At 40.3% G+C, this 9,164-nt stretch overlaps 1 pseudogene; it reads left to right on the forward strand.

The window, feature by feature from the left end:
• The first annotated feature begins 6,494 nt into the window (after positions 1-6,494).
• LOC107707881 (uncharacterized) lies at positions 6,495-8,724 on the forward strand (annotated as a pseudogene).
• The last annotated feature ends 440 nt before the right edge of the window (positions 8,725-9,164 follow it).

The raw sequence follows: 9,164 nt of genomic DNA on the forward strand, positions 1-9,164 counted from the left end.
AAACCAGCAGTTCAATTTCAGGCTGCAGCAAAGTCACATTGTGCAGAGGACTCATCTGGTTCCTGTGGTCTTGTCCCGGTGGCCGTCTAGGAGACAAGGTCTTCACTGGGGATCTGTCTCTGGGGCTCATCCAGTTGACCTGGTCTCCGCTGAAATTCAGGGCTGTAGAGGTCGCCTCTAGGTGCTGATCCACCATCTGGGCTGGATACGGACTTGATCTTAATGGAGGAAAAAAAAAACCTTGGGAGAAACCAGGCTCAGTCGGGGGGCCAGTTCTCCTCCGGCCAGGTGAACCAGCAGGTTGATCCATGTTGCAGCAAAGTTAGATTGTGCAGAGGGCTCATCTGGTTCCTGTGGTCTTGTCCCGGTGGCCGTCTAGGAGACAAGGTCTTCACTGGGGATCTGTCTCTGGGGCTCTTTCTAGGTGCTGATCCACCATCTGGTCTGAATATGTACTGGATCCGGGTGACTGCAGTGACCATCTGATCTGGATACAGACTGGATCTGGTGGCAGCGGTGACCTCGGAATAAGAAAGAAACAGACTAATATTAGCGTAGATGCCATTCTTCTAGCGATGTAGCAAGTACATCGGGTGTTATGGGAAGTGTTCCCGGTTCCGGTTGACCTAATTAATGCAGCCTAACAATCCTTTAACGGATTTGAGTAATGGAAATGTGTAAGCGTGTTATGTGTAAGCCAGGTTAAAGAGATGGGTCTTTAATCTAGATTTAAACTGACAGAGTGTGTCTGCCTCCCGAACAGTGTTAGGTAGATTATTACAGAGTTTGGGAGTTAAGTAGGAAAAGGATCTGCCACCTGCAGTTGATTTTGATATTCTAGGTATTATCAAATTGCCAGAGTTTTGAGAGCGCAGCGGACGTGGAGGACTATAATACGATAAGAGCTTGCTCAAGTACTGAGGTGCTAAACCATTCAGGGCTTTATAAGTAATTAGCAGGATTTTAAAATCTATACGATGTTTAATAGGAAGCCAGTGCAGTGTTGACAGAACCGGGCTAATATGGCCATACTTTAGTTGTCCCTGTATCCGAATATGCATACTTCCATATTATACAGTAGGCGAAAAACAGACAAATGCTAGAAACGTGGCTTTTAAAGGAAAGATTGCTATCAAACAGCACACCTAGGTTCCTATAAATATAAGTACGATTTGAACCATGCTACTGCACTTCCATTAATGCCAACAAAGTTTTCTAGTCTATTCAAAAGAATGTTGTGGTCGATAGTGTCGAACGCAGTGCTAAGATCCAGTAGCACTAATAGAGAGATACAATCATGATCAGATGATAAGAGCAGGTAATTTGTCTCAGTACTATGAATCAGTCTAAATCCTGACTGGAAATCATCACAGATACCATTTTTCTCTAAGAAGGAATATAATTGTGAGGATACTACCTTTTCTAGTATCTTAGGCAGAAAAGGGAGATTCGAGATTGATCTGTAGTTAACTAGATCTTTGGGGTCAAGTTGTGTTTTTTTACTGAGAGGCTTAATAATGGCAATGGAAATGGCAGAACTCATATTCAACCATGTCTTCAGATACTTCAAGATCCCTGAAGCTATTGTATCAGACTGGGGTCCTTAGTATATTTCCAAGGTATGGGAAGCTTTCTTCACCCTCCTAGGTGTGACTGTGAGCCTGTCGTCTGGTTACCATCCCAATCAAATGGGCAGATGGAGAAAAAAATCCAAGAGATTGGTTGCTTTCTACAAACCTTCTGCCATGTCCACCAGAGCTCTTGGAACTGGTTACTAGGCTGGGCTGAGTACACCCAAAATTCCCTTCATCAGCCTGCCACTGGACTCATTCCCTTCCAGTGCATGCTTGGTTACCAGCCTCCTCTGTCCCCATGGTCTGGGGAACCATAGGAGAGTTGGAGGATCTGGGACACAGCTCACCATCAGCTTTAACGGTGGTTTCAGGTGGACCGATACTCCAACCTTCCAGCCTGGAGACATCAGGATGTGCCCGCCCAGCACTAAGTTCAGTCCCGGATTCAGTGGCTTCATCATCACCCGACAGATAAATCCAGTCACATATCAACAAAATTCACCCTTCATTCCATGTGTCACTCCTCAAACCATACCACCTTCCTGTTTCTGTCTCCACATACCCTGGCCCAGCAGAGAAACCAATGATCCTAGAAGATGGAGCCATGTACACTCTCAAGAAAATCTGGACTCCTGGGGCCTCATTTATAAAGTGTGCGTACGCTCAGATTTGATCTTAGAGTGTGCGTACGCTTAAACCCACGCCAACGCTCATATTTGTAAATTTTCTGTACGTACACTGTAAAATCTAATTAGTTGGGCTTACTTAAAAAAAGCATGCAAACTTGTGTGTGACTTTAGCAGATTAATACACGCTATTTAAAAGTTATATAAACCCAATTAAAAGCATCTCAAGGCATTTATGAAAAATGAAATTGGCAAAAGTTCATAAATAAACACACAAAAAATACATTATTGATTTAATTAGATGATAGGTCACCTTCTAACAGCAACCTATTTATTACTTTTCTTCCCTTGAAATCAAATAACTCTGACTTCATGATGCATTGCTGCATTAACAGGAAAGAAATTATAGTAACATAAACGAAGTTCCAAAAACACCCACCCACTGCAATGATAATGCTTGGAATAGCCAGGACAATTTTTAGTAACTCCGATTGGATTTGTCTGAAAGAAGAAAGTCATATACACCTAGGATGCCTCGAGGGTGAGTAAAACACTGACTAATTTTCATTTTTGGGTGAACTAACCCTTTAACTGTTCCACAATCTCATTTAAGGCGTAGTGGAGATTGCACCTTTTCCGTTGCGGCCCCCACACTTTGGAACGTCTTGCCTCTATTCATAAAGTCTTTGTCAACTATGGACATTTTTAAAAGGAACTTAAAAACTTAAATATTTATTTATCAGGCTTCTGGCGTTCGAGTGGGTCTTTTTAATGTAAGTGATTTTGTTGTACAATTTATATTGTTGTCATGCTGTGTTGATTTTGTATGTTTGTAATGTTATTTTTTAATGTTTTTAATTATCCCTGTGCAGCACTTTGGTCCATTCTTATGGTTTTGAAAGTGCTTTATAAATAAACGTTGAGTTGAGATGTGTGCTGAATTACAGGAACTTTTAGGCATTTTAACAACATTTTTATAGCTTAATTTCCCCTTTAACAACCCATGTGATCTCTGAATGCCCATGTGTGATTCTAATGAGGTGAAATGCATTTAGAATAGGTGGACCTGTAACACGCTCAAACTTACCACATTCTCTGTTTTACTGATCCTTGTGCAGGTGACAGAAAAAGGCATACTCCGTTCCTAAAGTCTGTGTGTCCTGCTAAAGGGTGGGACAAAAAATGTTGCATAAACAAAGATCACACAAGCATCTTTGGATTATCTAAACCACCATGACTCACAGCATCTACAATATTTGATCATACATACAGTCATAAATATAATTTGAAGATTACTTTAGAACAATGTACATTTAGTGTGTGGTGTGCTTTGGAAAGAGTGTATTTTGGTGAATGTGTGTGTAAAGGGAAAAGTTTTGAAGTGTAGGAGTAATATGAAAAAGGACAGAATGAGGAGACAGCATTCTTAGGCTGCATTAAATGATCTCTTTGTTTGGCACAAAACAAAAAAAAAAAAGTCCACTGTCTAAACAATGATTGTCCCTAATGCACATTGTTTTCAGACAAAATCACATTCTGTGCCCTGTGCTATTTGGGTCACTCACACTCAGAAAGACAGAGAGACACACATGATGTATTCATGTATTCATACAAATACACTTATGTAACCACTGACTTGCATTTAAAATTTAAAAGGAATGGAAATGTAGGCAAATTTGCTGAAGTAGTTCAGATGAGAAGGTGAGAGAGAAACAGAGAAGGGTCATTCCTGGGAATTGGTAACATTTATATTTTTTTTGTGTAAAAAGCATATGATTCATTTTCTTAAATACCCCACATAGTTAGGCATATAGCAAACCTCCAACAAATCATATTTTCTTACCTCAGGCATTAAAGACCTTTTATTTTTATTTATCACACAGCACTATAACACTGTCGTTTCACTCTCATATTGTGCCCTTTGTTCTGTGTCCACATATCTGTATTCCCAACACTGTCTTTCCACCTCTGTTGTGGGTGCCATTTTGATGCTTGTCACAGTTTATTTGGATATCTTTTAAAAAAACATACCACATATTTGAAGTTTAAACAGGTATTCTCACCTAAAAACTGCAAAAAAAAATACAACCTAAAAACTACATTCCATGACACAACAGTAATATTTGTAAAATACTGGTCAACACTCATTATACAGGATTCCAACCATTATACAGGATTTCCTGGAGACGTGTGTGTTTCGCGTTCTTTAATGTTCCGCCTGGAAACAAAGATGCAGTGATTCCAAACCCCTTCATGGAAGAAGAAAGCCATTGTGTCAACTGTGACAATGAGCCAAATGTTGGATTTTCAAAAGCGTGTGAAATATGCTCGTGCCATAGTCTTTAAAATACTTCCAAGAGTTCTACACACCGGTCTGTTATTGTGGGGACATTTCAACACCCCTAAACATGACATGGCAGAAAACGAAACATGATTGGTTGCTTTACCTGTCAGTCATATGGCCTCTTGGGCGGTCCCTGGCCATTCAAAGTGACCAAGGTTCTCTGACCTTCTTCTGCCATCAGTCTGAAGGTATAGCTATATATATATATAGTACATTCAGAAGATATTTAGACATTTTAAAATTTTTGCCATGATGGGGTTTCAAGTGTACAAGGATCAGAAAAAATAAATATATTTTTAGCATAATTAGCATAATGTTGCAACATAACAAAATGCAAAAAAGGGGATCTGAATATTTTCTGAATGCACTTGATTTACAGTTTATATCTTTATATGTAACGCATCGACCATTACAGTAATATCTGTGGTTTGTTTATATCCTAAGATCTATTTCCGTTATATTTTAAATAATTGTCTGGTCTTATTTGTTTATTTTAATGTTACATTTGATTTAATGAATTATAGGTTTTTCATCAATTCACAAACCCCCTGCAGTTCCCTCACAAACCCTTCGCAAATGTGCTCTAGCCCACATGGTGTGACTGAAATCAAATACAAATACAAAAGAGAGAAATGAAACGAGAGGGAGAGGTAGGGAGAGACATTCCTGAGTCACACTACGGGCAGGACTATGTTTGCTTTCTTTCATCTGCCTCTTGTAATCTCGCTGAAAGGTAGAGATGTATGCAAAGGGTGTACATCTTTTGACATTTAGATATCATAGGAAACTAAGAGACACCTAAACAAACCAACAAAAAAATACTTATTCAAATGATCAAAGCCCTTAAATATGTGCTACTATAAATTTATTTCGATTTTCTTTGTAAAATATTGTTTTGTATTTAGCTTGGCTGTAAATTATTGAAAACAATATCTTCTGATGATTCATTTTCATCTCAGTTGGCACAGATAAGCATATACATTCAGGAAACCTAAACACTGCTCAGTTTTCATATGGTCCTAATTCATAGAGTCAAAGTAACACTGAATTAGTGTTGCAGTGTTAAAAAAAAGAAAAAGAAAAGAGAAGAGATGTGCAGACAGCACAACTACAACTGACTTACAGTCACACAGCCTTATATGAAATCAACTGCAAATTAAATTAATGATATCTCACCAGAGCATGCTTAAACATCTTCAAAAACATTATCTCAATGTTCAATTATTACAAACCATTTTGTCTATATTTAATTTGTATGGTCTGATTGAAGTCACCATTATGGTCATTTGACTTTGTTGTGGTGCTATTACGGTGCCCTTGACTTTGGTTGAATCAATTCTTCAGCAATTGTTGAAAGTGCATGTTATCACTATTGTCTCCAATATTTTATGCTCCTGACTGCAATGACATACATTTTACTTTGTACATTTTTGGAATCAGTGACTAACAGCTGGATTTTGACACAAGTTCTCAAATTAGCAGTAAAGTCTTTAAAAACATAAATTTTCAGTTTTGAACTTTCATTATCAAGAGCTCTTTATTAGCAATAGCACTTCTCATAACCCAAGTTATTGAACAATCTGTTAATGATTATGCTGTTATTTGGGATTTTCCTTTCCAAAACTAGAACATTCAGAGCTATGAAAACAATGTACACAAGCTCTTTTAAACTGATTTTAACTGATTTGTGCACAGATCCTTTGAAAACAGAACATACATCTTTTGAAACGTTTCACTGGTTTGCATTTTTACTTTTTTAATTCAAAACTTCAGATAACATTGATTATTAATATAACCATTACTAAAACAACTAAAAAGTTCTACTGTTTGACAGAACCCCAGCAACCCCACCCCATAAAAAGAATGTATGCTACAGAAACATTGATGACAAACCAACAGCAAAGAAACCAAAAAGACCTGGGAGAGAAAGAAACTTAGTCCAGAAGCCTTATGACGGGCAGCAGTGAAAGCCGAAAGGAAGCTGCAGCACCGAGTACCCTTCTGTCGACCAGAAAGATTACACAAATAAGCACCTGGAATGTACAAACAATGTACGAGACAGGGAAAGTGACTCAAATAGCAACCGAAATGTGCAGTTATCACCTTGAACTTCTTGGACTTTGTGAAACCAGGTGGACTAAGTTCGGCTGGCGACAACTGACAACAGGAGAACTTATCTTGTTTTAAGGACATGAAGAAGACAGAGCACCACATACAGAAGGAGTTGCCCTCACACTAGGGAAAGAAGCACAGAAAGCACTCATCGGTTGGGATGCTAAAGGGCCAAGACATATGACTGCATCCTTCATGACCAGGAACAAGTACATCAAGATGAATGTGGTGCTAGGCTACTCACCAACCAATGACAGTAGCGAAGACGATAAGGACAGTTTTTACAGCCAACTCAGTGGCATTCTGGAAAAGCTGAGCAATAAGGACATTACCATCGCTATGGGCGATTTCAATGACAAGATAGGCAAAGATAACAGAGGCTTTGAACAATTCATGGGACAGTTCGGCCTGGGAGAAATGAACGAGAATGGAGAGCAGTTTGCCAAAACCTGTGCCACGAACAACTTGGTGATTGGCGGGAGCATCTACCAACACAAGAGAATACACCAGGCGACATGGATATCACCAGACCATGTGACTGAGAACCAGACTGACCACATCTGTATCTCAAAGAGGTTTCGACAGTCGTTGCTGGATGTCCGAGTTAAGGGAGGAGCAGATGTCGCTTTAGACCACTTCTGACGGCAAAGTTGAAGCTCAAACTGAGGAAAAACTGGACAGAGAAACAGAAGAAAAACACAGCTGAAAGACAACTATAAAGGAAAAGTTCAAGCTGATACTCACCAACAGGTTCCAAGCCCTACAAGAACTGCACGAAGAAGACTGCTCAGAGTTAGAGAGTCAGTGGAGGAGCTATAAAGGGGCAGTTATCGGGGTTTATGAGGAGGTCATTGGAAGGAGAACATCACAGCAGAAAGACTGGATGTCAGCAGAAACCTACAAGAAAATCCAAGATAGGAAGAATAAAAAGGGAGCATTTAACACCAGCCGTACCACAGCGACAAAAGCAAAGGCACAGGAAGAATATAGTGAAGCAAACAGAGAAGTGAAAAAGAGTGTGAGAAGAGACAAGAGAGAGTATGTGTAGGGACATGCCAAGCAGGCAGAAGAAGCAGCAGCAAGCAGAAACATGAAGCAGCTCTATGACACCAATGAAGAAGCTTGCAGGGAAGTTCCAGCTAGCAGAACGCCCAGTCAAGGATAAAGTTGAAAGGACCAGTTGAAACAAAGTTGAAACAAGACCGGTCACGCACAGACCATATAGCTACATTGCACATTGTTGTGGAACAGTCCATTGAGTGGAACTCATCGCTGTATGTCAGTTTTGTAGATTATGAAAAGGCGTTTGACAGCATTGACAGAGAGGCACTGTGGAAGTTATGACATTATGGAGTCCCACAGAACATTTTAAACTTGATCAGGAACTCCTATGAAGGGATGTCGTGCAGAGTGGTGCATGATGGGCAGCTAATGGGCAGCTGAAAGAAAGCTTCCAGGTCAAGACAGGAGTGAGGCAAGGCTGTTTGCTCTCTCTGTTTTTGTTCCTCCTGGTTATTGACTGGATCATGAAGATTACAACCAGTGGGAAGAAAAATGGGATACAATGGACACTGTGGAGTCAGCTGGATGACCACGATTTTGCAGATGACATTGCGCTCCTGTCCCACAGCCACCAACAGATGCAGGACAAGTTTTCACACCTCCTCAAAATTTCATGTCAGGTGGGGCTCTACATCCACAGAGGCAAGACAAAGATCTTGAAGGTCAATACCATCAGCGAAGTACCAGTGAGGCTGGATGGCGAAGCCCTAGAGGAGGTGGAGTCCTTCACATACCTCGGCAGTGTGGTGGATAATCAGGGGGGACAGATGTGGATGTGAAGACCATACTCAGCAGGGCCTGTGCTGCATTCATCCAGCTGAAAAATGTCTGGAGCTCCAAGGAGAACAGCCGTCACACCAAGATACGTTTGTTGAACTTGAACGTCAAGTCAGTGCTGCTGTATGGAGCAGAAACATGGAGGACTACAAAAGCCACCATGAAAAAGATCCAGGTCTGTGCAACCAATGTCTCTGCTGGATTCTTTCAATTCACTGGCCATCAGTAACACCACTTTGTGGCAGAGGACAGATCCTGAGAAGGAAGTGGGGATGACTTGACTTAAGAAAATCAGCATCCAATATCATAAGACAGTCTCTGACATGGAACCCGCAAGGAAAAAAGAAAAAGGGGATGGCTACGGAACACCTGGCACCGAGACCTGGATGCAGAAGTCAAGCTGACAGGAATGGGATGGGGCCAGCTGGTAATGGTAGCACAGAATAGAAAATGCTGGAGAGCAGTCGTCGATGGCCTATGCTCCAGGAAGAAGCAACGGGCCTAAAAAGACTGTCAACAGAGGGAGCTAAATAAATTACAAAGTTATAATTATTGTTTGTAAATTGTAAGTTGTAATTGAAACAACAAAAACATTGTAACAAGCTATATGCTTGAATGGTTACTATATTATGATGTATGAAATATAATTATTAATTGATTACACTACTC

This window comes from Sinocyclocheilus rhinocerous, unplaced genomic scaffold (assembly GCF_001515625.1).
Source record: "Sinocyclocheilus rhinocerous isolate Xijiao unplaced genomic scaffold, SAMN03320098_v1.1 scaffold4280, whole genome shotgun sequence".
In the NCBI taxonomy this organism is placed as follows: Eukaryota; Metazoa; Chordata; class Actinopteri; order Cypriniformes; family Cyprinidae; genus Sinocyclocheilus; species Sinocyclocheilus rhinocerous.